The sequence below is a fragment of the Aegilops tauschii genome, chromosome 5 (genome assembly GCF_002575655.3).
Source record: "Aegilops tauschii subsp. strangulata cultivar AL8/78 chromosome 5, Aet v6.0, whole genome shotgun sequence".
Taxonomy (NCBI): Eukaryota; Viridiplantae; Streptophyta; class Magnoliopsida; order Poales; family Poaceae; genus Aegilops; species Aegilops tauschii.
In genome coordinates this window covers 538,857,558-538,863,064 of record NC_053039.3, presented here as the reverse complement: position 1 = coordinate 538,863,064, position 5,507 = coordinate 538,857,558, and the positions used below count along the sequence as shown (strand labels likewise).

General features: G+C 52.4%; 1 pseudogene; it reads left to right on the top strand.

Moving 5' to 3' along the window:
- The first annotated feature begins 4,106 nt into the window (after nt 1-4,106).
- On the top strand, nt 4,107-4,876 carry LOC109735920 (xylan O-acetyltransferase 14-like; annotated as a pseudogene).
- The last annotated feature ends 631 nt before the right edge of the window (nt 4,877-5,507 follow it).

Sequence of the window (5,507 nt, the reverse complement as noted above, 5' to 3'; positions counted from 1 at the left end):
GCACCACTTGTCGCAACCTAGGGAGTTTGAGTGATCTTTGCAACGAGTACTCCTCAACTAGTGATTTCGCTCTCACCCAACCCCAACAACTCGGAAATATACATCCGTTTCCGTCGACAAACACAGGCCCATATATGAGACCCGTAGTCACCAGAAAAAAGAGAAGGAAAAAACCCAGCGAGAACAGAGGCCATCACGAGTTCGCTACCCGTTCGACGTCACCTCCACGTCCGCCGTCCTCAATGAGACAAGCGCGGCCATGGTGATGCCGCGATCTGCGATTGGAATAGCCCTCCGGCGGACGGCGCCGGCCTCTCGTTTCTTCACCAGCATCGCTCGCGGCAGCACTGGATGCAACAATGCAACCAGTGTGCTCCGACTGCCGGCGCTCACTTCTACTCCCTTCGTCCCATAATATAAAAGCGTTTTTTACGCTACACTAGTGTGAAAAATGCTTTTATATTATGTAACAGAGGGAGTAGCTTCTTCAGCGGCGGAGGACGCGGCAGCTCTGGAAGTAGGGTAGGTGTCTCGACTTCTCCATCTAGATTTTTTTTCTTAAGCCCGTTTCCATGTTTACAAGTTAAGCGGTGTGCGCCAAATTCATGCGTCTCCTACTAAACATGGTATAATTTTCAGTTTGCTTGAGTAAAACAAGTTTACACTCTACTTCTCTTATTTTCAGAGGATGATGTGCTTGTATGGCAACAGTGGAAGGGCAATCAAGGCCCCAGCTGGTATGTGCACACACCATCTCTGATTTCTAACGAATGTGTTTTGTGATCTGAGCTGGGGACAACAGTTGGCCAGAATCGTGGCTAGAGTTTTAAGTACTATAGTCCAAAACCGTCATCTCGATTTCTGCATTTATTAGATGGTTTTGCGTGTACAAATGACGTTTTTGTTGGATTCTTGTTGGGTAGGGTATGAATGTGGTGAAGATGGCAGCATAATCATTTCCTGGCAAAATATTCTGGCACAGATATACAACTATCTAAGATAAGACACGCCTTGACACAAACATTATCATATGAGAAAGTTGCCAGCACTTTTGAACTTGTTATTGTATTCCCTTTTTCATAGTTAAGTTCTAATTGACTGCATTCTTAATTTTAATCAATGGACTGTGGTGGCTTGTAGGGAAAGATCTGATATTTTGTTTTTCGGTATCACCGCGCCGTGGCGTATGTAGTTCAAAGAAGTGTAAGAGCCTTGCAAGAAGAAACATGGCCAGTAACGTCGGATAAAGGATATTGAGATGCGGCTATACATGATGGACAAGGAGAAGGAAGATACGGTCAAAATCCCTTTTCATTGACTCCCATTTGTTGAAAGTTCATCAGCTCATGGTCTTGATGTTAGCATGGTATCTGTATAGACTTTATTCAGTACTTCAACGTAAAGCCTGGTAGTTTGTAGTTGGATGCCGCAAGGGGATGACTACCTCTCATCGGCCGATCGAAGGAGATGGCTCATCATGTGGTAGTAAGATGTTAGTTAGGTTTTGGTGGTCTGGGTGTGGCTTTTGCTATGGTCAACTGGTTCTTTCTGTGGGCTAAACTGAGCTGAGTTGTACAGTAACTTGTAACGTTTGAAAGGCCAGTTTCAATTATGAGTAGTTGATGTGCCGTGTCCATCATCCCACAACTTCCCATAATGCGCACGCAGAGCAACGTCCTCACTGTCCCTATCAGGTGGCCCTCGTGCCACCTCAGACATGCACCAGTGTCACGCTTGCTAGGCATGGGGTGTCTAACCGCCCTGTCTCGAGTCACCTCCTCCACACCGAAGCAGAGGATTTCTCCGATGGTGAAGACCGGAGCTGCAAGGGAATCCCGGCGAAAACTGCGATGGAGCGCCTGATTCCTGCATGAACGTGGTCGCCTCATTAGCGTGGGGAAGGGATCTATAGCACATCGAAGCGGCGGGGAGGCAATCCACCTTGAGCTGTGCAGAATCTTACGGGGGAATGGCCACCGTCCTGCAAATTAGATTTCGGTTGATGCAAGTGAACCCAGGAACTCCGGGACTTCGGAATGGCCGTATTCTATATATAATGTTGGTTAAACATATATAAATTTGAATTGCACGAAAACTTATGCACCTTATATATTCTGGAACTGGAGAGGGTTAGACTAAATTTGTTGGACTCTCACCGTATGGTTTTATCGCTGGTTATCTGCTCCATATATGATTCTCCAAAATTTCTTGTACCTGATCTTACAAAGGAATTATTTCTGATTTTACAAAGTACTACTAGAATATTACCTCAAACAACAATTTTGTCTACTTGCTCACCTCTCCCTATCTTCAGACTGTGGTTGTATGTGCACGAATGGTTTGTAACACACTATGATCAAGCGGTTGAGAGTGAGACTGTCGCTAGACCAAGTTTCGTGCACCCAAAACAGGTCAAATATTTTTTTTTCGGGAAAAAACAGGTCAAATATTGGTGGCAACAACTCTCACGGGAAACGTTTAGCCCCGGCGCGCCGGTTGATCGTTTCGTTCGATCGCTCCCGATTCTGCGGAAGCACGTTTCCTAGTGGCCCCACCCCACGTCCCTTTCCCCCGCAACCTCCGTCTTCTCTCTCTCTCTTTCTGTCCCTGAACTTTCACGCCATGGAATAGCAGAAGGCCAGAAGCTGCATGCTACCGGCCGCGCACTGCTCGCTCGTGCTCCTCCCGCGCGCCCCTGCATCACCGCCATTGAATCCGCTCCCTCCATCCATCTACCTCCACTCCGACGAGTGAACATCGATCCCTGGGAGCTGCAACCAGCTGAGCCAGAAGCTACAACCATCCATGAATTTTGCTACTAACGGCGATGGATTTGCTACATCCGTCACGGCGAAGCTGCGACCTACTACCGCGGTGGGTTTTTTGTTGCAACCGTCCTTAGTTTTTGCTACTATCGGTGAGAGATTTTGCTACAACCAACAGAGCATGTTTGTTGCCACCTCTCGACGCCATAGCTGGAATCGGCAGATTATTTTGCTACAACCCGTGAAGCCTTGAGCTGGAAATAGCATCTGTTTTTGCTGCCTCGACTAGAGCAATTTCTGTGGCGGCAATGCCGGAGACTTTATTTTGTTTCAACCGGCAAGCAGAAAAGCTCCCATCGACATGTTTATTTGCTACATGGGAGCTGCATCCAGGGGAGAGGTGGCGTGGTTTGATGTGTAGATCACAAACGGATGGCGAGACGGTGAGCGTGGTCGACGACGGCGACGGTCGAGAAGGCGCCAGTGATGCGTCGAAGGCCATGGCGAGACGGCGTGTCGCCACTGATGAGGCAGCCTGCGGCCCTGCAGGGAGGCAGTTTGTCTACAGCGGGTCAAAGCTGTTTTCCATCTCTCTCGATCCGATCTGAGAAGAAGCGAGGGATGGAAAAGATGACGTGGGGCCGTGGGGTTTCTAATCTAACAGCCACCCATGAAGTAATCCAGCGGCTGGCATGCGTCCGGCCGAAACGGCCGGCGCACCGACGCTGAGTAGTCGCCCAACTCTCACCTATAAGACATCCTTTTACAACAAGCGACTGCACCTGCTGCAGCATATCGCATTGACTGAACAACTTCGCCTGTCGCCGCATGCAACCTAACTATTTGATCGTGCTGCCCTGCATGCATGCTGGCTAACGCGATAGGCCGCGCAAGTGCCAGAGCACCGTGGGCGACCCCGAGGAGGCGTGCCTGCAGCGGCTGGCCAAGAAGCCGACCATGCCGGCGTGGGGCGTCGTCACCGTCAACGTCAGCCTCCGGAGCCAATGCTTCCGTTCGTTCGTGCTGCTGGTGCTCGTGCTGTTCGTCGTAGCCGCCGTCTGGACCACGACCAAGGACAGCGTCGAGGCTGCTGAACCGCCGGGGGTGCGTTCGCCGGAGGCCACTGTCTCGGTCACGGCGACGGCCAGGAGCAGCGGCATCACCCCCACCGAGCCGCCGAGCATGTCTCCGCCACCCACCGCTGCCGCCGCCGGTGGTGGTCGGTGTGTGGACGCGTGCGACATGTCCTCCGGCCGGTGGGTGTACGACGTGGAGGCGTAATCTCTGTACAAGGAGAGCGCGTGCCCGTTCATGTCGGAGAACTTGTCGTGCGGGAAGTACGGCAGGACGGACCTCCGGTACCCGCACTGGCGGTGGCAGCCGCACGGCTGCGACCTCCCTAGGTACGTTCGTGCCATACTCATACATGTTGTGCATACCGGAGGGTGGCGCCGCCCCTCCATCAAAGTCCGGTTAGTACGGACTGATCATTGAACCCGTTGAGTTGCCGCTGACTTGGTTTGACCTTCGCTCATACTGATGCGTGCGTGGATGCGTTGCAGGTGGGGGTCGTTCGATACACCGGCGGCGAAAGTGGACGAATACTACGGGGTGACCAAGGCGGTCGACGGCGTGCGCGCTTTCGAGCTGTCGCTCGCGACATGGGCCGACTGGCTCGAGTTCCAGGTCGACCGCGCACGCACCCGCCTCCTCTTCATGACCATGTCCCCGACTCACCTCCCCTCCGACGAGCGGGCCGACGACGCCGGCGGCGGCGCCAGCCACGGGTGCTACAACGAGACGGAGCCGATCGCTGCGGCCGAGGAGGGGGGGCGCTGCCAGCGTGACGTCGTGGACCCGGCGTTCGCGCGTGCGGTAGAGGAGCAGGCGCGGCGGCTGGTCGTGCGGGGCGTGGCGGTGCGGCTGGTGAACGTGACGGGGATGTCGGAGTGGCGCAAGGACGCGCACCCGTCGGTGCACCGGCGGCAGTGGGACCCATCACGGACGCGCAGGCGAGGGACCCGAGCAGCTACGCGGACTGCATCCACTGGTGCCTCCCCGGCGTGAACGACGTCTGGAACCAGCTCCTCTACGCGCACATCGTCTCATGACAAAATGACGTTACAAAGGGGTTGCACACTATGTCACGGGAGTGACAGAGCCGGGCAAAATGTCACCGTTTTGACTTTTGACCTTATTAACGAAGTTAATCATGAAATTACTCCGCTTTAAAACTTTTTCACGATTTGACCTTCAGGTCTACCACCATACTTTGAGCATAATTGGTTTGATGCCAAAAGTTGGCATGCCAAATTTTGGCAACTGCCAAATATTGGTTAGAGATTGGTTGCTTGCCAATTTTCATTGCCAATCTCACAAAAAATTGTCAAATATTGGCAACTTTTGATTTTGCGAAATGTTGGCTTGCCAAATATTGGCAATGCCAAATGTTGGTAGGAAACTAATTATGCTCTTTTTTTTGTTGAGAAATGGTCTACCACCAAACACGGCAGTGGTAGGGTTGTTTTTTGCGGGTACGACAGTCGTAGGATATGGGCTACCGACTAGGTCAACGGCGGTAGAGCCCGGACCATGCCTGCTGACCGTTCTACGTGGCACAATTCTACCTCTACGATGTTGTTGGAGGTAGCTTTGAGACTTTACCGTTAACGCTCTTGAAGGTAGCATGCAGAAGCCTACCGTCGTCGTCGGTAGACTTCTGCGATGTCATTGTGCTCAACA